Source organism: Varroa destructor, unplaced genomic scaffold (assembly GCF_002443255.2).
Source record: "Varroa destructor unplaced genomic scaffold, Vdes_3.0 BEIS01000002.1, whole genome shotgun sequence".
NCBI lineage: Eukaryota > Metazoa > Arthropoda > Arachnida > Mesostigmata > Varroidae > Varroa > Varroa destructor.
The window spans coordinates 8,159,134-8,185,978 of NW_019211455.1; the positions used below are offsets into that span (position 1 = coordinate 8,159,134).

The window sequence follows — 26,845 nt, forward strand, 5'->3', positions numbered from 1 at the left end:
TTACAGCCCAAATCGAATAAATTCGTCGGAACAAGAGTAAGGGATTGTCATGGGAATAGGGGCGGTACGCATAGTGGATGACTGAAGTGGTCGCTGCTGCTGCAGCAGCAGTTGTGGCGAGGGATAGACCGAAAGAGAACGGATCGACGGCGAGCGACTTGCACAACGTGGAGAAAGAAGCAGAATGATAGAATCAATAGGACTGTTTATGGACAACGAGCCAAGAAAAACGACCTACACGTAGACAACGTAAACGATAAACCTGCCGAAAGTCTCTTCAGCGTCACTTCTGCGCCATCTTGCTCTCATGTGAAGAAATTCTAAATCGGTGACGCCAATACCGGCACTAAGGAAATAGAAAGAAGAGGGTAAGGCAGAGAGAAGCTTGGGGTCTCTTGGAAAGTGCCTAGCTTCTTGGCTATGCTGTAACCGTTCTGGGAGTAGTAGTGATTTATGAAAAATGTCGTAACTTTTTTTTAGCGTCCGACTATGCCAAGCATCCGGTGACGACGAAAGAACAATGAAGATTAAACGGGAATAGGCAGAAAGCTGGTTGACGTTAGCGGCTAATTGGATTCGAATCTTGACGAAGCATTCCAGTTTCTGGGCTTGAGCCTGCCCTATTCGAACACCCATCATCAACGAAAACGCTGTCGTCATAGAAAAAAGACACACCCAAAACCAAGTCGGGCCATAGAGCGAACCCTCTGCATTGGACGTTCTCGCGTTCGACCTAGGAATAGATATCTAAGTGTTATTTATTCCTGTTGGGAACTGTGCTTCTTAATTCTTTTCGACATATTTCAGTAGAGAAGACTGAGACCGGAGCAAAAAAATGAGAATGTACACGGAAAATTTTTGAAAATTTAACATCCCCTATACTTGATTGGTAGTTGATTTTCTGAGGTATTAGGATGCCAAGGCAAAAAGCTTGAATTAATTCCCTGATGAGTTCACCATTTACCCCATCCGGCGTGCTGTAGAACTTGTCCATTGTGCAAGTTTAGCAAAAATGATTGCGAGACAACGGCAGTAGCAAAACAAACAAACAGCCACAGCGGGGCCTCCAGCAGCTGGCCGTGGGTCTTATGCTATTATTTCGATTTAGTCTTTATACTTCTGGAATTTTTAGAAGTTTAGGTATTATAAGTTATTCGAAGCACTGTGCGAGATTATTGTTGTGTAACTTATGTCTGTATAAGCTATAATCTGTTCTTCTTCCACAATTATGAGAAATCTGGTAAAAACATGATGATCATTAATAAATATCATTAGATATGCATCTTATATCGTATGAGCGAAGTGTTACGCTTAGAGCCAATTGTTCTCATCAGCGATAAATCGTTTACCAGCTTCTACGTACAAGGTTCCCGGTGCTATTCGTATCAGGAGGCGAAATTCTATAGTGGTATCATTTTGGAAATACTGCGCCCCTTTTTGAAGTTTAAAAAGTTTGGATGTTTTTGAATGAAGGTGTCCCTTTTTCGGCTATTATTTGCAATTAAAGATAACATCACGCTCTGTAGCTTACGTGCACAGCAAGTCTTTCATATGTTTTCTCTTGCGCTTGCTTTTACTTAGGCCGTTGAAGAATTATGTTTGTTTATCGTATCATTCCTGTCATGTAATTAGTAAAGGGACTATAAGTTACTTAGGGACTTACTTGCTTATTATTGTTTAATGAGTCAACCAGGCGGTTCTTTTACAGAGTACTTACTTATCGATGTTAAACTAACTCTATGAACGCAGCTAGCGCACCACACATTCGTCGAGATGATAGAACGCTATTATGTACTTAAAGTGTGTCCTTAGATGCTAAATGCTGAACCGATCGCTCTACTCTACCACAAGGAGTTTTTGGCCTTCAAGGCTAAAGTGAACGGAAAACTGGTACCCATAAATAATCGACCGAGTATCCAAGTCTCTATTTGATTAATATGAATTTCATTCTAGCTCCAGCGGACTAGATTCTGTATGTCATTGCGGTATCAATCCAGTTAAGGTTAGATGAATTTGAACGTTTACTCGAAGTGCAGATGCAAGATTCTATCAATCGTGGATGATAACAAAGGCTCAACTTATTCAACCATATAAATGTTATACGCTGTTAACTTAGGTAGTTCTTTGTATGGTACGTTCTTTGCTGCACGAGCAACCGACAGGCGCTATCTATTTCTACTTTCACCAGCGGCCACGATAAGAATAACATGCAGTGTTTCAAGTTCGTTCGAAACGTAAAGATCAGTTTTACAAAACATATTACAGAACAACTTACCGCTTGTACTGAGAAAGCTTGCACAGAATCGTGAACATCACTTAAGGAGAGCTTCACAGATTTGCTATTATCTTGGCTGTGGTATTTTAAGCGCATTTTCTTAGGCAGCGCATCACTTGCTTCTGGACTACAAACAAGCATGATACGTTTGGAGGCTGGAGCATTCGCAATAGATTATACTACCTCACGTCCTTCCTTTCGTGCGCTGATTACTTCGCAAGCAAGTTCTCAAAGAATTAAGCTCAGTCCATAGACCAGAATCACTAATTAAAGATAGACTGCTTGACACGGCACGTCTCAGTAAAAAAGAAACTACTTGTCTTTGATCACGTCTTCTATATTCTTCCGTGCCTAGTTCATATGGTTCTATATAGCCGAACTCTCCTTTTCATGAGGCAATTCCCTATTCGTTTACAAAGCAACGTATACGCTGGGTGTTTTTTTTAAAGATATCTATATCTATGAAATATACCGCTAATATAGCATACGTAAGTGTTGCCATATATGGAGATACCCATTAAGGCGATAAAGGACTATCTACGGCGAGTTCGGGGCTAATACCAACTCAATTTAAAATTTACCGCTTGCTTTACGGTTGCGACACATCACAAAGGTGTATGCATTAAACGTCCTTTTTCAATGAATAGGTCTTCCAAGCAAATGGATTGACGAAGTTCGAGAACCGGTCAAAATTTGGTCGCTTGTGGAATTATCTTTTGGCTATTCCTTACAGGTTGTTTTTGCCTTATTTTTTTTAAAAACATTATAAGGCACGTCTGTTTCAAAAATTTGTAAAATCAAAAAGGCCAGGCATTGGTTCCTGCAAGCAGTCTTTCCCGAAGTTTCCCTATCCTCCCTTCCCTATCCTATAGTCATGTATCTACGATCCTTGGTTCTATTTTATAGGAAATGTAATAAGTAATAGACTTAAAATCCTTATGTAATATTTACACACAATAAGAACCTGAACAATACATAAATTCTACAACGACATACCACACCCACCCAAGTACTTATTTGATCCAGGTACCTATATCCTTATATAAACACACAACCTAAAATAACATCACTATAGAACAAATATAAATTACAGCGTAAAAACGATATAACACAATGCACGCATTCGAAATAAGATCATGTAAGTTTGTTTGCATGGGGGATCAACCATCAAAGTGTTGGTGAACGGAGGTCGTGAAGGTCAAGGCTATGAGAGCGCCCTTTGTAGAAATATTCCACCCCTAGCTTCAGCGAAGGTTTCCAGCTTTATGGTGACTACGACAATAACTTAAATGGCGCTCACCTTTTTCGGTTTCTACTGATCGCTTCTTAAATTCGCTTAGCGTTTTACAGAGGGCACGCTGTTCTCCCCTCTAAAGCATAAACTTACAGCATTTCCTTTATCGAAGTTGTAATTGAAATATTCTCTACATTCTGGTTACTTATGGATCTCTGCGTGTTTCGAGGTCTTCTGTACCCCGTAACATCGTTACGATACAGGCGACTGTAACTACTTTTTAGCCCTACAACTATCCAAAGAAGATCCTTGGTGAGACGGAGAAAAAACAGTTAAAGGGAGTCACTGGGTCGTGGTTTCATCGAAGATTAGTCCTATCGTCCGTGCTGAGCCCCACACTTGGCACATTAAATAGGCTTTATCCTATTGGTGTCCGGTAGGACACGAACAGTGCTATTCGAACCCGCTTAAAAAGCTATTGTTTGCGATTTGTGATGACTCCCAATGCACTGACTGGTGCTGATGTGTTGCTATCGCGAGGACGACGTAGCCCAATACAGTTTACCCAAAAGGAAAATTCAAAGAGAGCTGCTCTTGAAGACCGAATGTGGCTCAACGTGCGGTTATCTATTATATTTATTATCGGCCACACTGTTAATCGACGTTGTTAGTGTTATTCTGCCATGAACTATCCTATTTTGAACTTAAGCCACCGCTTTGAGAACATCCCTGTGCTGCTGTTATTATATAGATTGTATGTCTCTGAGTTCGTGCCATAAGGAATGCAGCGCTATATCAGTGCTTGCTTTATATATTAGGGAAATCTCATTTTGTTGGTTTGTTGACAGACAATCACTACGGGACGTTGAAAATCACTGTAATACCTTTGGGCAACGTCGGACCGGCCGTTTTGATGTCCACAGCTCGCATTGCGGACGGGAAGGCTAGTGGAAATTACCATGTGTCTTACGTTTCTTATTCAGGGCCATGCAGTTGATTATCTAACAAATAACAATCTATCATATACTAGGTCCTGTATCTAGAGCTCTCAACTGATAAAAGGCAAATTAGCAAAAAAAAAAACAATCGTGTCGTATCCAGATATCAGGACGCACAAAATTCTCCAACAGGCAAGCACGGCTTTCACTCAGTTACGCTTATGCAGCGTTGGCCGCACGTAACCAAAGGCATTGAACCATATAACGTACGACTATATCGTGTCCCCCTATGCTATGAGATTAATAATATCAAGTGAGATTTACCGCATCACCACCGTAAGAATCGCATCACCACACATCTACTATAGTATATATAAAGAAACCCACTAGTTAATTTTATGTGGGTGACTTTATAAAACGTCCCAGCACGTCCTTGAAACTTTAATTTTCTTTTTCGATTTTAACGTGACGTTTATAAGTCTAATTATTATTAATTGGCGTCCAGTCACTAAACAGCGAACGCTTCCTTCATGCTCGTAGAACCTAGACTATTGCTTTTATTTAATAATTATTGAGAAGTATGCTAAAACTTACAGCAGAGCAAAACCTCGAATCAGAATGGTCGTCTAAGTAAAAGCTAATTATGTGGACGCAATATTTCTGTTGTTGTTTGAGCTGTTCAGCGTTATCTCGTGTGCCGCTATACATACGTTGAATCTAGATAACCAGGTGACAATTCTGTAGGCTGATCTTTCTTCAATTGATTCGACATCAGGTCTAGCAGTAAGTAGCAACGTCTTAAACACTTCCGTAAGCTTTTCTGTATGCTCCTCAATGTTTGGCCACCCGGCCCGCACATAAGCTATAATAAGCTTCATAATAGGCTCGAGCAAAATTTACATATTAAGCAATTTTTGATCTGAATATTGCTGTGATACGTCCACGGCGCCCAAGGTGCAAAGATGATTCGACGAAGTAGTCGGCGCGAAACATGGCGTGCTTGTCTAAATTTTCCTTGCATTTTAGTCGTGCAAAAAAACGCTGTGAAATATTCTGTTGTTAATATTCCTAGCGGTACTTTGTTGATTTGTATTACTAATTATCGTTCTTCTTCTCCGTGTAGCGTGTTAGGCAGGCAGGCATGACGTGACGAGACTGTAATGATGATGGGCCTATGTTTGTTAATAGTGGTTTCATTCATTATTAACGCTGAACGTATTCTTTTTCGAAAATTCGTATGCTGTATTATAAGTATCTAAGTATCCTAAGTAAGTAATAAAAGTATCCTTACACACATCAGTTCGATCGATCTCGCAAGCGCCATTCGGTTCGACGACCACACAAGGAACGTTGGCAGGTCGTTATGCGTCTGCTTGTAAATGATTGAGAAGCTAAATTAAATCGATCTTTTTACTCGAGGTAAACGAAATGTCAGCTCTTCTGTCCGTTATATAATACAGACAGAAGAGGTGACCTTCCGTATAACAAATATGTTGCTTTTTTCGTATAGTTAAAAAGGGTATCTCGAATGAAGTGGAACAGAACTTTCTACATCTAGCCGCGCTTCAAATATTAACCCAGACAAACTTATTGCTTGTTCGTACAGTCAAGTTATACCTCGGACGGACGCATTCAGTCATTAGTATATTAGACTGCAAAATGAATGCTTTTTACATGAGCTGGGTCTAGCGAATTGCCAGGGGGCCTATATGAACAGAAACATAGAAAGTGCTTCTGTGCTATGATATCGTGTCGATGACCCACTGTTATCTCGTTCATAATACCCTTCACGTTCTAGTATAAATCTAGACTATTTTCAAGTTTCTGTACCAATAATATGCATCAAGGCAGAGCTATAAAACTTCTATTGTGGATATAATTTTATTAAATCCACCTAAGATTTACAGATATTCGAATAGTACGAAGAGGTTTGTTATAGATTATGAAACTTTCGTTTGGTAACTATATGAGTAATTATTTCTTATTTCCAACATAAAGATAGATAACTTGAAAGAATACTATTTGTCTTACATAAGACTGGATGTCGATGACGGTTGGTACAGCTTTTTTTGGATACTATAGTTTTTTTTTCGCTGCAGTACAACACTATATATATATATATATATTTCAGCCAAGTTACGACATCAAATCTATATGGAAGCGAATAGATTACAGGTATTTACATGCTGAACCCAATAAGAACCCGTTTGGTGATTTCTAATCAGGACCTACCTACTTACACCTTCGGGTAAGGGTAGAATACACAAACGTTAACACTGATAAAGTAGGCATAGTAATATATCCTGGTCAGGCTCACTTTTTCCTATTGATCTTCTAAAACATTTCCGTATTCTTAGTAGCTAAGGTAAGACTTGTGATTCGTAGAACGTTTAAGTTTAAACAGACCATTTGGCTCTACCTCTCGTTACTTCTATATTATGTTTAGCGACAAAATTTGCATCTTATACATAAATAATTAGGTTATAGCTTGCCTGTATGTCAGCTCAACTTAACTGGATAGGAGAAAAATCAATCTGGAAATACCGGATACGAAAAGAAAAAGTTTTTGTTGCAGTTTTTGCTTCGAAGGCTTAACTAGAAAAGCTTTATTTCATTACAAAAATAAGATGGCATATATCTACGATCTACCACTGAGACAAGAATAATTCTCTGCCAGGTACCTGAATCTACGTGGAATCAGATCGGCCATGGCAGCCGCGTGAGCCTATTTCATTCTAATAGCAGTAAGCGCTTCTAGATTGAATGAACCTATAAAAGCTTGCTTCGGTCTTTCTGAGTAATTTTCAGCGGTCTTGCAATAACTACGAAAAGTGAGTAAGTGTTAACTTTAACTCTTAATAAGTGCTAACAGCTTTTCGCTCTTAACACCGTAATCGTTTGTTGGCGTGTCAGCCTTCACACTCGATAAGCCAAGCTGATGATGAGGTCGCACAGAACAAATATTTCATCCAATAGCGGGCTTTCATTAACTAACATAGCACATATATATAAAGTCATACTTCTAGCAATTAGACAGGCAACTTTCTAACGAGCAAGCACACTAATGACCCTGATAACAGGACATCATAAAATAAGAATTAGCATGAACGTAAGAACTTCATTGGTCCCTATACAGATGAAAGCAGTACATTTGGCATTGTATGAATGAAACAAGGTTGAAAATGATGCGCCAAGCTTTCACAACCGATGCTACTGCCGTTGAGCTTACTTCAAACGGTTAACCCCTGTCGTCTAACAAAGGTTTGTCTACGTTAGGTTTCAAACCTAAGCCACGCGATGTGCTCCTAGATTTAGCATGCGAACACCTTATAAGTGGGTCTAGGACGCTAAAGGCACACATACGTGTCCTTTTTTTAGGCAGTTCAGTCTTCAAAGATTCCTCAATGGCGCCTACCTCGGGCAGCTGGCGAACGTTTTACGGATGTTGCAACGTTCCCGACGTAAATGTCTAAAAAATTTGCTTAGTCGTTGTACAGATTAGGAGAGTCGAAAATGTGCTTTTCACGTCCTAATAACAACTAGCTGGCTAATGTGTACAACTCAGATAAAATTCCTGCAACAGGATTTAAGAAAACTTCAAGAACAGCTTCTTTTTTTTGCGAAAAGATGGCAACAAATACGGCCAGTATGTGACGTAAAAATCGTCCGTGCCGGCGGAAACCCTTCCATTCGAAAAAAAGGCAAACAGGCCAGTTCCGAAAATGGGAATGAGTAATCATAACGACCGCGTATAGCCCGACAGCAGTGCTCGCGAGATACTGGCAACGACAAGCATAGCGAAAACGGCGTCTGAAAAAACGCTACAGATTAGATGTAAGCCGTACTATCGGGGCATGAAAATGCGACTTGTGAGAGTAACCATATTCACACACTACCTAACTTACCTCTGCAGATTTTAGGTTCGCATTGGTATCGTAGGCGACTAGGACTATGATGTGAAGTGTGTTAAAGCTACGGTTTAGCAAAAGTTGAGTGTGTACAGAAAACAGTATGAAACGTTCGCTGGGAAAAAACCGTAGCGATAAATTAAACTTGTAAGGTAGACAATCTGCTGTATTTCGATCGTGCATATCAATATATATATATATATATATCAACAGCGCACATCGGATATTATTGAATAGGCTTTTATTGGTGTGTAGATAAACGGCAACAAAGTAAGAGTCAGTTCTGAGATTCTAACGGTAAACGTTACTGCGAGATGCAGGAAGACATCCATCGTTTGAGAATATCTTATGGTGGTGAGCCTCATTTGCGTCAGCGTCCCCTTCCTTAATCGAGTACCAGGACTGCGGATAGTAACTTGCAATCGCCTCGCGTATCATCTAGCCAACTAACAACTGCTGTTCCACATCCTATGTCATCACTCTGAGCTATCAGCAACCAAAGCCCTTAAGGCGAATATTAAGAATTAAAGATAAACATTTGATTCGAAGAGATTTCTGGAATTTTCTTTCTTGCCATGGATGCGATAAGGGGCAACGAGTGGAAATGGATGATTTGGCCAAACAGCACACATACATTCTGGCTGGAAAGCAAGTTCCCAACAACTTAAACGATACGAGACGCTATAGATACAGAAAAAATAATGATAAATGTCATGCCCTTTGGTGCCCTCTCTTGGTCATTTGGCAAAGTTCTCAAACTTGACAAATATGACGCGGACTGTTTTACGTGATTCGATCTTCGACCATTGAGACTTTTATTTGTGAGACCCATTGTGAAGCTTTTAACTGGTATCAGCAAAAGCGAATTGATTGATACACACTATTTTAATTACATATAGAGATATCTTGTCGTTATCGTTATTCATTTCTCAACTTGTTTATATAATATTATTGTTAGGACTGCTATATAAACGAATCCCAGTAGTTATTACGTACCATAATTGGGCAGATAAGATCTACCCCAATGACTTTGGCTAGAAACCCCCCAAATCTAGCTACAGTGCGTCTAGATAGAAGTTGTGACGCCTCCATTGTCGTTAAGTGGATGCACGTTGCATAACAAGGGAAAAAAAACTTGCACCGGAATTCCTGTATGATGCCCACAGCAACAGCCATATTTCGCGTTTGGGTTTGAAACATTCGCATCGAGACCAAAATGATCATGCGGCCAACAGTAGAACGCTATACCTGAACGAGGCAGAATCTTTGCCTTGAATACTAAATGAAACTGATGACCAATTTCGACCAAAACTTCAACACCGATGCACAATCTAGAATCGGCAAATGCGTTACATATTTTGCTTTTCAATAAATAGTCTGCGCTTCGTTAAAAGTATTAATTGCAAATCTTACTTTAATCATATAAATACATGGAAAATTAATATTGTGAATTATTTATTCTATTAAATATAGATAGATGTTATTATTAATATTTTATTGGTTCGCATAATTTGTATTTTTTTTTTTTAGTAGCGAGTAGTTTTTGTGTAGCGAGATTTAAAGTTAAGGAAAATAATAGAAGGTTCACTTTTAAGGCGTTTGTTGCACTAGAAGGAGATTAACTAGATCCCTGGGCTAGAAAGAGAAAAATCCTTTGAGAAGTCGTGGAAAAGTGACCGTGCGAACTATAGTTGTGCTTAAATTGTATTAATAAAGCACGTGTACTTCACTATAGATCATGGCTAGCAGTTATTGTTGTTTACTAGGAAATAAAACATCTCAAAATGTAGACTTATTTAGAACAGGACGTTATGTCTAGCGTAGTAAACTTGCAAATCAAATACTATAACGAACTTTCCCTTAATGTATATCTACGACAATATATTTCGATAGGTGAAAGCAACTTTCGTAACGACAATTGGTACTTTCTGAAAATATATCCCTCTCGATGCTCGTTTGCGTATGCGCCGATTGTCTAAAAATTTAATTCGCAGTAACTGGATTATGAAGGTAATCTTTTGTAGATGCCCCCCTGTTACCTCTTACTAATTAGGGATCAAGGGATAGCTGAATCATAATAGTCGTTGTATAGGAGTACGTATGAATATATAATTGAGGAGGAGGAGGATTTTTACTACAAGATTGAGAAATGAGTGCTGAACAAGTAGAACTGTATGGCAGATATTGTTTAAATAGGCACAGCAGTATGGCGCGATACTTCTGCTGTTCTGAACATCGGTTTTAGTGCAGCATGGTTTATTAGCTAGAACATGCGGCTCCGGTTCACTTCCCGGTACCGGAATCGCAGATAATAAAATCCATCCAGAGAAAGCCTAGTTGATCCGAACGTCAAATCTTACTTTTTAAGCATATAAAAAAATAATCAACTGCGATTCGAGATATCAAAAATGCACGAAAATTGACCTCCCGTCGGGAAATCGATACGCGGTCCCCCGCGTCCAGTGTTTCCGTTTATGGAGGGGGAAAAGGTCTCGAATAATGATATCTCAAACACCATCTAATAAAAGTAATGCCGATAGCTTTGCGACTATCATCATTCGTGTTTACTATACTCGTGCCTTTTGCTTTCTATTTTTCAAAGCCATACGTTAAATTCTACGAATATTTTTTACATTAATTTGAGCAATAGCTCGTCTATGGTCTTCTTCTCGCCTTGTACCCACAATGATTAAGTAAAATTCAAACGAAGTACAATGACTTGCATTACTGATCTACTACATTGAAGGTATCAAAGTTTATTCCATATGTTTGCCAATTAAGTATGACAATTTTGCGATAAGGATACGCTCTTTACTCTGGTTAGCCGTTGTAAATAATCGAATGGATCCTAGAAAATTCATCGATGTTTGGGTCGTATTGGATGTATTTCTCAATCAATCAATCAATCAATCAATTTAGATATTTTTAGACAGATCAATTTAGACAAAATCTGAATAACTCCATTGGATTTGGTCGACTTGAAGTCATGCGAACGCTACTTGTAGCAAAATATATCAATTTTCATATAGTTGCGACAACGTGTATTGCCCGTTATTAAATTACGTGTATAAGACATCTTTAAACATGTATGATATCTTGATTAATAATTTCTCAAAGAAACCCACATTAACCAAGTAACATCTGCGGGATATTTAACAGTAAGTTCGTATACACACGGACATTGCCACAAGGAAAGCTTACATTCTCTATGGCGCTGTAGTTTGGAATGACCGTTATGTAATGCCCCCTTATCAAAGTAATGTTTCCTTATTACACCATTACAAGCGTTTTTCTGTGGGCTATCGTTTATTGACCGCATTACCATACAAGCAGTTCGTCACCAGTCTGCCAAACAATAGAAATCACCATTTAGCATGTTTAATAAATACAGAATCATTAATGGGTCCATTTTTCAGTAGGCTGTAACCGACAGTAAAATTAAGAACAACAGATAACAACACAAGCAGCAACAACAACAACAACAACAACAATACGAGCAGAAGAGGCGGCGGCGGCAGCAGCAGCAACAACAAACCTGTCAGCTTATCGATTTATCTATGATAAGAGCACAACAAATCATAACACACCAATAAACAACGCCAAGAAACAAGGAAAATAATCCAGACTGATAGTGACCAACCCAGAAATAGGAACTAGGCGTAACGCTGGTAAAATTTCATGGTAATATTAAACAGAATCGCAGATAGAAAATACAATTATCCCGTCGTATTATAATATATTATATAATAACATATCGTATGCGTGCCAATACGCCTTCACACCCTCTCCTTTGACGCTTGGTAGTGAAACGACGGTCAGCGAAAGCCGTTAGCAAAGTAATGCGCTTGAGCTCCTGGGTACCACTCAGTCGTAGTGGGCTATTCTTCGTATGCCGACCATATTTGAGCATCGGGTACAAAAGAGCCAGGACCAGACAAGCAAAATCACAGAACTGTTACAGCTGTACGTACATATATAGATAGGCAAACTATTGAAATCTGTAAGGATCTCTTAGACTAAAATCGTCTAAGAGATTTTTACTTGATTTCAGCGATCGAGAGAAACAAGAGCTCACGAAGACGAACGAACGAACGAAAATCATGAACTTCACCGCCATCCGAATTGGCGTGTGCTTGGTCTTAGCTCTCGGAGCGGTCTACGCAGGGGACTTACATGATTATCACAGTGATGACAGCGGACACGAGCTTGAGCATCACGACGGTTACTATCATGTGGCAACGGACCACGTCGCAGAACCTGTGGTGTCGTACACTAGCAAGGTGTACAAAACCGTTACCTATACAAAGCAGCCGGTATACACGATCTCATACAAGCCTGTCGTGATTGATCACGGTTATTCTCACCCCTCTGTTAAGCCCTTCAGGATTCATATCGGTTTCCACCATGGTCATCATTACCACTAGGATTATCATCATGGCTAGTGATAAAGGAAGCTGGATGACATATTTTTGCTTCTATCTATATTTTCTAATCTTAACAACGTAAGGTTCTGTCCCCTATTTATATATATATTGTGTAGCTCTGAGAAATAAATTATATTGTTGGCCTATTAGAGTGCCTTTGATTTTCACTCCTAATTTATAGACATTTGACGGAAAAACAGATCGTAACAGAGAATGTTACCTTGCAATTGACAGTTCGTACGGTTCGGATGTGGTTAGTGAGTTAGCATATACTGAACTAATTAAATTCCCTTGGCTGAGTGGTAGACAAGCAAGATTTACCTATATATATATATATATATATAGCAATAAAATTATGTTTAACTGTCTTTTTGTTTTCGTTTGTCCGATTTCACAGAATTGGCCAAATGTGTCTTGCGTATTGGCTAAATAAACGACCAAAGTTCATTATAACTCTGGGTCGATGGATTATTTAGAAACATATTAATATTTTTCGCGATCGTAGCAACTCGTTCTCATGAGTAGCGAATTTCCATAAATCCTCGCAGGGCTTTACCAGCGCCATTGTTTTCAGTAAACAGAAACCAAGTTAGTAGGCGTTGATTTTTTTCCACTAGGCACAATCTTTACCTATTTGCTATATTTTTCTTTGAAAAGCCAGGTTGCTAAGGGAAAAATGACTGATCTACGCTGTAAATTCTAAATAATTCAAGATGGGAAAGCGCCATAGAGCCAGTGATCTGTATCAACGTATCATTTAAACGTACGGGAATGCAATGAATTATACCGTTAAACGCTCAAGAGTATCGCCATCGCCGATTTTTTTTAAAAAAGAGGTTAGCTATTACGCTGATACAATCAGACCCTCTTAACCAAAATCTGTTTCGACTCGAAGTCATATATGTCGAGAGGGAAATTCGTCAGACATATGCTAAACTTTGACTCGTAGGGCCTTCTAAGGTACAATGCGGGTGGAAATAGGTCGTCTCTAATACTTGAAAGACTGTGAGATATTAGCACAAGCACCATTTTTAAACACAGATATCCATGCAACCACTTTGTTATCTAAAGGTTTAGTTGAAGCTATTATTTTGGAATGAGTAAAACCCTGGTTTTTCAAGAGATTTTTCACCGCGAGATTCTAACTGCCTTCTCTAGAGGCTGTAATGAGATTGCGAGTGGTGACGAAAAGGCGTGGACGCAGAGAATGTTTCAGATATCACCTACCGCGCCAATCCATGTATATAACAAATGTGGGCAAACGAAAGGCACCCTAGGCTCGTACAACGAAGTTTGCACCGACGATGAGTTGGCATGACTCTCAGTCGTATGTCAAAGGGAAAGTCGCAGAACAGGACTTGGCAGTCGGCAAAAGTGGTCATGTACCATGATAAATTAATACCAATAGGCATTATTAGAGAGTATTAACTGCGGTATTTGCATTTGCGAAGATATACGATAAATGGCTGCTCCTTTTGCAGAAGTAAAGGGAGCCCAAACAGGTCCCGCAAACAAGCACTTCCGGTTGTCGTAGAATTTACCTACGAAAAACGAAGTCCTCTATTATTATCTTTACTGGTATAGGAACGTCTTTGGGCAAGTCAGTAGAACAAACTGGATAGAAGCACTTCGAAAGTTTGGACTACAGAGGGATACGTAGTTGGGTTTTTGGGGAGATTTTAAGGGAGAATTTCCATACAACATTGCCGAATGGCTTATACATTGGGATATCATCGCATCCTCCTCTAGCAGGCAATGGGCAGCGAGAGTCGCTAACAAAGTGGCTGCGGTCTGTCTAAAAAAAGCCTTTCTCTGTACAACAGCTACCGTTCGAGAGTCCTGATTACAGACCGGCGACAACTATACAACCAACTGGGCAACAAAGCGAGGAAGCTTTTCAGAAGAAGCTTAGATGAGCTGGATATATTTTTCGGATGTCAAAAGTTGGAAAAAGATTACACGAGGACGAACGGACAAAAATTTCGAAGTCAATGGCGATTGAGGCAAGCGTATCCTCGGTGCTAGTTTTTGAAGTGGCTCGAACAGGCGATTCGCGTGACTGGCTTGGTCCCATGGCAGATATGAAATGGAGGATCATCACGATATCGGTCACTATCAGGTCTTAAAATACCTAAGACAAAGTGACGGTGCGCCACGTCAGGAAGTCCATAGTGTTGCATATAGCCAAGTGATAAAAGACTGTGAGCTATGCGAAGTAGCCAGTGGCGCACAAGCTTATTGTGATTGACCAAGGCTATTCATACTATTTGGATAAAAAAGGAATCATTCGGAATTGGTATCGGTCCTTACTCTGCGGGGCACTACCATTGGCACCAGCGTAGCCACCAGCTGTGTTGTTATGTTCCTTTCTGTACCGGCAAACACCGTTTAGATTAACGTGTAAATAATGATAAATGAATAATATTGCCGGCTTTTTTTGAACACTGATTTTGTATCGTCTGCCGTAATGGAGACACTAAATCTGGTTCAATTTGATATTTGGCGATTATTTTTATTACACTATAGAGCATATTTGATATTAAATGAAACAATACCACCCACGGGAACACCTTTCATCTGTAGGCCATTAAGCCAATGTGTGAAACTTGAATTAGCAGCTTAAAGCCTTTTACATCCGTTGAGGTAGCAACACAGGCAAGTAGGAATGGAATTGAACAAATACACCCATATAACATCTCTATATTTTTATGCTATGGTACCATATACCACTGTACGATATGTGTGACTTAGTTTAAATCTAAAATACTACAATAGTAATAACTACTGTTAGTCGTTATAAACTGAATTCAAGTTTTATATTATAGGCGTTGTAATTGATAACGTTTATTGTTTATGCTATAAAAAAAGAGACTAACAGGTAACCTGAATACTTGGAGCGTCTCAGCGATGTCCAGTTTGACAGTTCACAGGTGATCCGTGGTTTGTCGACGACAACGCAGGACTTCATAGCCATGGATCAATTAAGGCCTAGATCGAGGCCTTTTGTCCCTAATTTCGCCAGATTAAAGTCCGAATGGTTTCGGTTGTTTCCATGTTTTTAAAACATACGTATACGAGTACGATAGATAGCCCATCCTACAATTTAAACATTCCACATTTAGCGAGATTGCTCATAGGTACTCAGCTGTTAGGAAGCATCCAGAGTACTGGCTTCAATGCCTGAATTATAAAGAAGAGTATATTTAACATATATCAAAATATCGTTTTTCTGCTTAATATACCTTAAACATTACCCTTCTCTCTAGATATCTCCAAGCACAACACTGTCCAAAGTACGGTTAGAGAACTGAAGCTTACGCATACAAATAACCTTTGTGTAGGCTATAAATTCATAATTATACAGCGCACGTAAAAGTATGGAAAATCTACATTGCTATAGCCATCATCTATCTGAGGGAGCTAAAGAAATTACGGAGAGATGTGGCACAGAGACTATCTGAAATCAAGTTTTTTTTTCTGCGGCGACATCATGTCTATTCTGTTTGCCTTGAGTAAATTCAGTACCTTTGTAAGTTACATAAACGTCAAGTATGCATTTTATGGTCATGTAAAAAACTTTCAAGTAAAACTTGAACCACAATATGTGTTAAATTTTAGGCAATAAATAAATAAATTAAATGATAAATTTGTAGAAGGAACATTTTTGAAGAATTCGTGTGCCAAACATTTTTATTGCCGCGTTATCCGGCATAATGTGCAAGGCCTTCTCTATAATCGCACAAACCGTTATCTGCAAGAAGGAAAACATAAATCTATAAGTACTGTCATGATAAGGATATCGTACGATAGCTTATTCTGTTGTATGAGGGTATAAGACACCGTCGTTTGATATACAACTAGAAGGTAACAGTGTAGCGTAACGGTAACGTGGTGGTACCTTCGGACTCTTTGATTCTCCCCTTGCAGTTTAGTCATGGCCGGCTTCTGCCGGTGGTCGTAAGTAAAGTGTGGTACTTGAGCCACAGTCGAGGTCAGTATAAGCGAACATTTTTCTGTATAGCAGACTACTTTTGACCATCATGTAGAAAAGTGTCAATCAAACCATAGGAACGCCGCTAGCCAATTAGTTATGGCAAACGAAGAGAAGTCGCCAGGACAATTTTGAATAAATTGGTTTTGTTTTTCTGTAACAGACGGCCGGAGAAAGATCTCATGGAAATAAACTATCAAAAAAGCGGTACACCCTGTCGCGATCGTGGCACGCGTATGCTTGTTCTTGGAGCGGTAACTACGGACAATATGAGGTGAAGAATCACGACGAACATGACGATATCGGTCACCGTCGTGTCTCGACGCATGCCAAGGGGCCCACAGCATGGCGCCAAAAAGTATCCAGTGCTCTTTATACTATTAAAGCGTACGAGACGATGAGCTACGCGGAGCGATCAGTTTCGCACAGGTCGGTTATAACTGATAACGGCTATTCATATCACACGGCATGGAGAAGATCATTTGGGACATATGTGGGTTTTTATTGCGGATACCGCTACTTTTACCAGGATTGGCGCAGTGCAGCTACGACTTACGATAGGGGAAGCTGAATGCCAATTGACAATAACTTAATTTAACAGCGTAATGTTTCTTTTTTTTTTTTTAGCTATGGAAATAATTGGAAAAAGACAATATGCCTAGCTTGTTTTAGAATCATCGGCCGCGTGTTTTCTGCGTAGGTGGTGACAAAGAATCATTAATATAAATTTGGTATCATATGATGTAATAGGCAAATATTTCGTATGACTAAGCACTACACGTTTGTTTCTCTATCGAAAAGTGTCTTCAGAAGAGTAGAGCAAAACTTCCGTGTGAAAATCAGATATCTGTTCATACCTGTTCAATAACAATTGTGTGTTATTATACATTATGAAGGCGCGATACAATCTGCAGCTTTATCTAGGCAGAACAGCGTTGCATTCATTTGCACAACCAGATTGGCAACCATCGTTTAGTAACAAGTTTTGTAAAGAGTACGCTTTGATCAAAGCCGATTCTTCATAGTGAGCTTACCGATTTCGATTAACACGATCTAGCTGAAACCATAGAAAATTTCACATTATAAAAGCTACGTAAAACAGTATAAATACAACGCATAGAGCGTTGCCGTAAAGTTGCAGAGGAAGGCACGAAATGTTAAGCAACCAAACCTAAATAACGTTCGACTATTCCGAGTTACCGAGCAGCAGTTTTCCGCTCCTATTGCGAGAGCATTTCAGATACACGGCATACTCCTAGGACACTTTTTGTGTTTCAATTATAGGTGTTCAAGGAAAAACGATCGAGATTAAACGTGCTTGTCGTTAACGCTAGTGATCCGTCCATCAGTAATGTCTGAGATACATTCGTGCCTATAAAAATCCAGACAGATCTCTCTTCGAATAGAAACACCGCGATCCTTAATTAACGGTCTTGAAGGAATGCCGGGAACAATAAGACATACCAACGCAAACTAAGGAAAAAGGTTGTATTTGAATAGAATGTGGACGACTCTTAGTTGATCACTACTAACTTTGGAAGATAAAATTTAGGTGGCGACTAGGGCTCTACCGTGAAGATTAATCTTGTTTTCAGACAGAGAAGAATTGGACAGACTGAACGAGGCTTTATTAAGTCCACAGTTTCAAAAATGAAGGTCAGCCCATCGCTTAGGTCATACTGGGAGTGGGGACTGTTCAGCTGAACGCTTAAATCGATGGCTCCGCTAATAAAAACTGTCATCGAATGAATCAAGGAAGAATGGCGAACAACTTCACTGCTCCAATTATGAAGGCTTATCCGTAAAAAGTTATGGATCTTATAGATGGAATGATTAGTCGCGTAATTTCGCGTGAAACAATAATAAAACGTAATAAGATCGCGTAAAACGATCTTGTAGCTTTCTTTTTACAAACAGAAACGTACGAGTAAAGTTTGCCGATGCGTACGTTAAACTGATATATTTTTGAACGGAAACTATCTCAGCAGCGTTTCAATTGTTTAAAAAAGCCCTACTAGTTTGATTAATATTATTAGCAATCGAATACTTTTATATAGCCAATTTTTTTTTCATTTCACGTATTACTTGCTATAATTAGTTGAAGTTAATAGGTAGCAGTGTGCAACGCGATAGCCATCATTCCTACTTCGACTTTAGCAAGCAGGCTGGACAGCAGTGGACGGCCTAGAAGGCTGAGGGTACATGTGATCCAAATGATGCTTAAAAACTGCTAAGAATGTACAATGATTTGAATTGTAAAGCTTTAATAAACCTGAAATTGTCGTTTTCTTATAAAGTAATAATCGTGTTTACGGTGAAAATACCAAATGAACAGTAAAAACCAAAATACGAAAAGAAGTAATTAAAAACATAGTAAAAAGCGAATCTATTTAGAAAGAAAATTTGTTGAGCCTATTCTATTGAACTGGGGAAATAGTTCAGCAAAATGGTCAGAACAATTGTACAAATAAGGGCAGCCTTGGATTTTAGCAGAACGCTGAAGAAATGAACGGAGCTAGAAACCAGACGAACTTATCTAAAAATTAGGGCCGAGTCCATGAGGGATATAATTTGCTATTGTAAAAAAAATGACTGGAGACTTCGTTGCTGATGCTTTAGATAGATAATTTCGATTCATATACGCCTTTGATGCTTACTAATGTTACAAATATGTTAGGATGCATTCCGCTTACGCTTTCCTTTCCCTAGTGTAGGTTGTAAATTAGAGGTAAATGGCGCGTTCCATATTTTACCTAGCTAGCAGCCCCGGTATTCTTATTACACCGATCACGCTGACAGATGCAGGAAAAAGAAACATGTAAAACTCGAGTGAGTATGACCATAAATGATACTTTACACTCTTGATATAGTTTGTAATAGGTTATCTAGAAGACTCACAACCCACGTTCGAGCATCAATAAAGATCTACGAAGTAACCACTGTATACTTTCAAATCCGTACGTATGTTTATACGTCCCTACAAAGTTAAAGTCGCACCTCGTTCCTGTAAAAATGTCCTAAGAATCTTAAGGGCCGGAGATATCTCTAGGTGGCAGAGAATCGATATAGATAGAGCCTTGCAAATATCCTCGAATATAAAATAATATAACATAGTAGAAACTGAGAATGTTTGATTATTGAAAAATATCTGAAGAACTAAAACATGCATTTTCTGCTATTAAAAAAATCCGCTATTTCAATACTACTAAAAAAAGTATTTAAATATTGAATCTTGTTTGTCCATCAGCCTATCATATTGAGTTTATCATGATTTGGCTAAAATAATAGTGGTTATAATCATAGTGGCTAATATACGTGCCTGTCATCTACGAACCCATTTTGTTTTTTCAAAGATAATCATAAAAAGCACCTTCGCCTTCGGACAATTTACTTTTCTCTGTGGTCTCGTGTAGTCCAGTGCACTGTAGTAGTTAAGCTTGGCGATTTTCGCCGCTGAGCTTCCGGTTCAATCGTTAGTGTCAGTAGTAGCTTTAGTTCTTTGTAGCAAAGCGAGCAACATTGACCTTCAGATAAAAATTCGAAAACTTGTTCTACCCTTCCTATTCATTCAGGATGCAACATCAAGATCAAACCTCTCCGTCCCGAAATAAAGCCCCGCTCTCTTCCGTGTTGTGTGCCACGATAATAATTGTACACTAAAGACCCCCAATGACGGCGTTATATACGTACGTCTTATAATTTAAAAAGACGTAGGGAACTATATATATATAATTTTGAAAAAAATCTTTATTAAACATCTTTCTATTTATTTTATGCAACTTTTTCTATTGGTAATCAGAAGATAGGTACAAGAATTAACGAAATAATGCATCTAATTTTGTTTTTCTTTAAAGAAGCTATCTTGAGGATAACTTTGTTGGCAGATGTGTAGAAGATGCAAGTTTGGCGAAATGTACGCTGCTCTTGGGGAATCGAACTCCGTTTGTGACAGATTGAGAAATTGGTAATAGAGCAACTGAGAACTGGCGTAATAGGAGCTAGATGTCTGAGGACCTAACTTCTATACGGCTCAGCTGTACAAGCGGGGACCCTGGTGTACACGAAACCTAATTTTCTTCTTCTTGCTCTTATGCTATAAGTTTGTATGATTTGTTTTTATTCATTACAATGGTTTTTTTGTAGTGTATGTTATATAGATAGAATCGATTCGATTGACTGTGAACAATGCGAAGCGGCTGATTGGCCCATTGTTGTAGTCTTAAAACAGACACAAGTTAATAGAATAGCTACATACGAAAAACGTTAAGAAACGATCAGACAGGGTAGACGTAGACGTATGTCCATCATCGCCACGTTATTCTTTATAGAAATTTGTTAGAAGCAAATTAGTTTGCTAATATTATAACTTTAGAATGATCTGTCAATGGTTTCGTGGAGATAAGAAGTTCCTTTTAAAAGTTGTAACGAAACTCGATGCTCATTGTTATTGCAATTGTACATTTTCATCATTGGACTTCTATATCCCTTTTGCATATGTTTATTGTGTTTGTGAATGCCGGCATGAGGTTTGCGAGACTAACTCGGTGCTGGTCTCTATTCCCGTTTGTTACGCGGGGTACCCTGGTTTCCGGTACCACGCGTTGTTTGTTTATCAGAAACAAACCGCTTTTTTGAAGATAAATAATGAATCGGAATTCATTAAAATTTAGGATTTAAGGGACATAAACTACATTGGAAATGTCACGAAGGAAACTTGTTTATTTCTAAACATGTTTTATAAACATGTTTAGAAATAAGCTGGTGTAGCTCTTTTATTTAAGTGAAAAGTACAGAAATGCTGTAAATAATTATGTTAACAAAAAGTTGATATACATAATATTATTTATTAGTTTCATTTTATAGTACTACAGTTGAGTCAGAAACATGTCAGAAGCTTACACCATGCTAGTAATTAAACACTAACGTCGGTTCGATAGAGTGTTTAACTATTTTCTCGACTTTCCACATTGTATATATAGTACTGTCTTATTATTAGGTACAAAACTAAGGACGTAAAATCATTTATATAGCCATGTAGATTATTCTTCGGAGCAAACAAACAGGTCCTGTTTCACTAATTGTAATAATACGCTAGTAATACGTTTTTCTTTCCGCGAATCACTCGCTTTACTTTTATCTCGTCAAATCACTATTCACCTTAAACTAGAATGCTATTACATTATAACACTGGATCCCTTTTACAACTAAATTCAATCCAATGTCTTCTCTTCAAATATACAAATACTCAAAAAGTTTATCCGCATAGTATATACAGAAAAGAACTATAAAAACGCCTATTTTTCAATATTTTGCATTGAAATCCCTAGAAATTACTAGATACACTGCACGTACACGTAGGTATTTCATCAGTCGACCGTCCACGTCAAATGGTCATGTCTTTCTTTATGAACAGAATTTCATCGTGTTTTTCCTTTGTTCTGTAAGAGACGCCTCTTCAAACCATAATCGATTTATACGTAGTCAAATAGACGGCTTTCCTTTCATACGTCTCACATCTAACTGGCTTGCTAACGTAAGCAATAATCGCCTTCTTTATGTGATGCATGGTCGCTATTTGATAATGGCTGTAATGCTCAAGACTACGGTGATTCTCATGATGATTTAGGTGGATAACATTATTATGATGACTCGTATGATGGTGACCTTCGTGCTGACTTATACGACGGTCAGTTCCGTTATGAACTCGAACGTGTCCACTATCATGGTGTTCGTCAAGACCCTATGGATGCCTCGATGGACCTTACATTTTCTATGTGCTTCTCCGTCACCATGATGGCCTCCGGCCGGTGACGGTCGGCTAAATCCAGCTAGAAAAGCTATGTCTGCTTAATAGAATAAAATAAGTTTAAAATAGGTTTTTGGTGCTTTGTGGTTCGGAATGCCTCATAACTTCCGATCCTAGACTCTCGCTTACCGTAAGCTGAGCGCACTTGGACTCGATGGAGATGACGTTAATATTGTGTAACTAACTATTTTGAAAGCGCATCATTACATACAATTAATTCTCAGCACGCTAGAAGGCACGTTTAAGTAGATACAATACTTCAATACCGACAAGCTAAAATACGCCTACTGCATGTAGACGGACCCGAATATATATAAGATCGCATATTTCTTGTAGCATTCTCCCAATTAAACCGATGCTTAATTTATTGACCACTTCCAAATAACCTATTCTAATAAAGCACTTTTAATAGACAACGAGTCGCGTGGCGTCATATTCATCACACAAAAATTACAACAAATCTAATCTACCGTAATCTAACGTAATCTACGGTGAAGTAGATTTTCGGTCAAGAAAGGGCGGAGCGCCTTCGACTCGGTGACCAAAAGTAACTTTGCTATCGGATTAGATTGACTGTCGAAGGTTTCGTATAGTTAAGATTCTGACAATAAAGAAAACTTACGAGCATCTAAAACAAATGGGGAACTGAGATAGGCACCTTCGGCTTGAACGGAATTTTCTCATTTCGCAAAAAGAGTTTCGATTCAGACAACGGTCATAAAAACGCTTTGGTTGTTCTCCGTTTCTTACATTGACGCATTTTGTTGCTAATAACACCGACGCTGACTTGACGGTCCATTCGCTCTTATGGCTTTTAATGTGGTAAGATTGCCCGTAAAGTTTTTTTTCTAACCAACAATAGGCAATTCAAAACACGTTGGCGAAATTTTGAACGAGATTTTTTTAATATAATCATTCTTTAATCAGATCAGCACAAATGGTACCTAAATGACTATATTTACATGTATAGAAGATATTATACAGCGCTATTTGACTCGAGTTTTATTTATCATTTTTACTTGCGCTGCATGTATATGCGAAAATGAAAATGGATGTGATTATACATATTAGTCCTATTTGAAAAAACTAACAACGTTCTGCTCTTTTCTGTGAAACATCCATGTCTGATAGTGTTAACTAGGTTGTATGCTTCGCGTAGCCATTACATCGGGCCTATTAGCTCAGTCGGTTAGAGCGTCGTGCTAATAACGCGAAGGTCGTAGGTTCGATCCCTGCTCATAGTGGTATCGACGCCACTGTATAGTCCTAGCCATGATATAATGTTATCATAAACCACAGCGGTCGTGTATATACACGTCTAATGCTCTGGCAAATTCATATTCACGCGTCTACATTTTCATGCATCTGTTATTGCCGATAATGATAGAGCCTGAAAAGCGTTGCTTTACTCTGAGATCTAACGTACAACTTTCGCGTTATCAGCTCGACACCAAACCGCTGAATTAGTGGGCTGTTTGCTAGGTACAGTCATGGCTGATATGGGATCCATAGTATGTTACAGCTTAATGATACAGCTTATCTAGCGGTCATACACTGAAAAGTTTCAAATTGGTCCTATACTAATCAATATAAGCATAATTAGTACTATTTTTTTTTAAAGATGTGACATTTATATCACACGAACTAATATTTAGTGTTTTTCGTCTGGTATCTATACCGTTAGACAATGCCTCGCACAGCTGGCTTCTCGTACGAAATGCTTACAACCAAATATGTCAACGCCTTAATCCAAACGTAAACTGCCACGTGTTCCCGTAAGGACAAAAAGGATTAATATATTGCAGCAGGTGCGAAATGGCTTATTCTAACCTGTTTATGGTCGGTTCTCGAAACGTTACTAATACATAAATAAGTAATAGTTACATGCGCAAAGAATGAGCTCACTTACGCAACATTTATTCGCAATGTATTCTATGCTTTCTACTGTAATAATGCCTTCGCTGGGCTTTCTACTTGTCTTACCCATTTTTTGACCATGTCAGAACTTTCACTGATAATTGCTATTTGGATAAGAACAACTTTCTAGCATAGCAACTCTGTGATGAAAGCTATATCAAAATTATACCACAGATTTGAACTTACCTCATTTTTGCGATGCAGTTCCGAGTAATTCTATACTTAAAATTCTTCTGTCGTTCTTCCGATTCGAGGGAATGCGTTAACGCTAATTATCGGTGACCTACAATATAATTAATTGAAAAAAGGTTTTCGCACTGCTTCCACCATCGACGTAGTTTAGGTCCCTCTACTGATATTTATAGGATTATGCGTGCGTTCTTATAACAGAGGTCTTGCTCCTTGAATTAGGGATCACATATATTTGTGCACCAGTACCTACAAGACTGAGTCTGTTCGCAAGAGTGGTAACACGTACACTTCTAAGAGATGATACGGGATCTCTTTGTTTCCTGATTGGACTCCCGCTTACTGAAATTCTATTTCGTTCTTGAAGGACTTTGATGTACTTTGTTGTTTATACAGAGGCGATCCGCGTTCAATATTAGCAAATATCTATGTTGGTAATCTGACGTATCGTCGATATATGTATCGCAGCACGCAGCTGTGTTCCAGACTCAAGCGTTGTTCAGTAAAATAATGGTGGCCCACGCAGGGATCGAACCTACGACCTTCGCGTTATTAGCACGACGCTCTAACCAACTGAGCTAGTAGGCCCATAGTGCTCGTGACTTCTGATGTAATAGCACAGAGTATAGCAAACAATGCCAGACTACCGTCGATTGTCTTTAGGTATCATAGCACGCGGCTATGTTTCAGGCTCCTCAAACGTTGTTCAAAAAAAAACTTTTGGCCCACGCAGGGATCGAACCTACGACCTTCGCGTTATTAGCACGACGCTCTAACCAACTGAGCTAGTAGGCCCATAGTGCTCGTGACTTCTGATGTAATAGCACAGAGTATAGCAAACAATGCCAGACTACCGTCGATTGTCTTTATGTATCATAGCACGCAGCTATGTTTCAGGCTCCTCAAACGTTGTTCAAAAAAAAACTTTTGGCCCACGCAGGGATCGAACCTACGACCTTCGCGTTATTAGCACGACGCTCTAACCAACTGAGCTAGTAGGCCCATAGTGCTCGTGACTTCTGATGTAATAGCACAGAGTATAGCAAACAATGCCAGACTACCGTCGATTGTCTTTATGTATCATAGCACGCAGCTATGTTTCAGGCTCCTCAAACGTTGTTCAAAAAAAAACTTTTGGCCCACGCAGGGATCGAACCTACGACCTTCGCGTTATTAGCACGACGCTCTAACCAACTGAGCTAGTAGGCCCATAGTGCTCGTGACTTCTGATGTAATAGCACAGAGTATAGCAAACAATGCCAGACTACCGTCGATTGTCTTTATGTATCATAGCACGCAGCTATGTTTCAGGCTCCTCAAACGTTGTTCAAAAAAAAACTTTTGGCCCACGCAGGGATCGAACCTACGACCTTCGCGTTATTAGCACGACGCTCTAACCAACTGAGCTAGTAGGCCCATAGTGCTCGTACTTCTGATGTAATAGCACAGATATAGCAAACAATGCCAGACTACCGTCGATTGTCTTATGTATCATAGCACGCAGCTATGTTTCAGGCTTCTCAAACGTTGTTCATAAAAAAAACTACCGGCCCACGCAGGGTCGAACTACGACCTTCGCGTTATTAGCACGACACTCTAACCAACTGAACTAGTAGGCCCATAGTGCTTGTCACTTCTGATGTAATAGTACAGAATATAGCAAACAACGCCATACTACCGCTGATTGTCTTCATGTATCATAGCACGCAGCTATGTTTGAGGCTTCTCAAACGTTGTTCAAAAAACTACTGGCCCACGCAGGGATCGAACCTACGACCTTCGCGTTATTAGCACGACGCTCTAACCAACTGAGCTAGTAGGCCCATGGTGCATGATATATGTAATAGCATTGAATATGGCAAATACTGCCGAACTATCGTCGATTGTCTTGATGCAACATAACACGCAGCTATGTCTTAGACTCCTCAAACGTTATTCAAAAAAGTTGGCCCACGCAGGGATCGAACCTACGACCTTCGCGTTATTAGCACGACGCTCTAACCGACTGAGCTAGTGGGCCGATAGCGTGTCTTACTTACGAAGTAATAGCATAGAATATAGCTAACACTAACAGATTATCGTCAATTATTTACACGTGTATCGCAGGACGGAGCCGTCCTTCAGCCTCGCCAAACATTGTTTAACAAAACACGGTTGGCCCAT

At 39.1% G+C, this 26,845-nt stretch overlaps 1 protein-coding gene, 1 long non-coding RNA gene and 7 other non-coding genes across 10 annotated transcripts in view; 2 read left to right on the plus strand and 7 right to left on the minus strand.

The window, feature by feature from the left end:
- The window catches only part of LOC111244362 (protein O-mannosyl-transferase TMTC1-like), a 155,098-nt gene extending 145,347 nt beyond the window's left edge, over positions 1-9,751 (plus strand). For both annotated transcript variants that reach the window (XM_086979162.1, XM_022791387.2), the window contains exon 14: positions 8,676-9,751. The gene's annotated coding sequence lies outside the window, so the exon portion shown is untranslated. The remainder of the gene's footprint in view (positions 1-8,675) is intronic.
- A 2,515-nt stretch (positions 9,752-12,266) lies between these two features.
- On the plus strand, positions 12,267-19,039 carry LOC147757317 (uncharacterized). The gene is made up of 3 exons (XR_015321643.1): positions 12,267-16,770; positions 16,934-17,199; positions 18,055-19,039. It is a non-coding gene; the product is annotated as an uncharacterized LOC147757317 (long non-coding RNA).
- A 6,157-nt stretch (positions 19,040-25,196) lies between these two features.
- TRNAI-AAU (transfer RNA isoleucine (anticodon AAU)) lies at positions 25,197-25,270 on the minus strand. Its single transcript has one exon. It is a non-coding gene; the product is annotated as a tRNA-Ile (tRNA).
- A 133-nt stretch (positions 25,271-25,403) lies between these two features.
- Positions 25,404-25,477, minus strand: TRNAI-AAU (transfer RNA isoleucine (anticodon AAU)). Its single transcript has one exon. It is a non-coding gene; the product is annotated as a tRNA-Ile (tRNA).
- Positions 25,478-25,610: 133 nt separating this feature from the next.
- On the minus strand, positions 25,611-25,684 carry TRNAI-AAU (transfer RNA isoleucine (anticodon AAU)). The gene has a single exon. It is a non-coding gene; the product is annotated as a tRNA-Ile (tRNA).
- A 133-nt stretch (positions 25,685-25,817) lies between these two features.
- Positions 25,818-25,891, minus strand: TRNAI-AAU (transfer RNA isoleucine (anticodon AAU)). The gene has a single exon. It is a non-coding gene; the product is annotated as a tRNA-Ile (tRNA).
- A 133-nt stretch (positions 25,892-26,024) lies between these two features.
- Positions 26,025-26,098, minus strand: TRNAI-AAU (transfer RNA isoleucine (anticodon AAU)). The gene has a single exon. It is a non-coding gene; the product is annotated as a tRNA-Ile (tRNA).
- Positions 26,099-26,431: 333 nt separating this feature from the next.
- TRNAI-AAU (transfer RNA isoleucine (anticodon AAU)) lies at positions 26,432-26,505 on the minus strand. The gene has a single exon. It is a non-coding gene; the product is annotated as a tRNA-Ile (tRNA).
- Positions 26,506-26,628: 123 nt separating this feature from the next.
- On the minus strand, positions 26,629-26,702 carry TRNAI-AAU (transfer RNA isoleucine (anticodon AAU)). Its single transcript has one exon. It is a non-coding gene; the product is annotated as a tRNA-Ile (tRNA).
- Between the last annotated feature and the right edge of the window lie 143 nt (positions 26,703-26,845).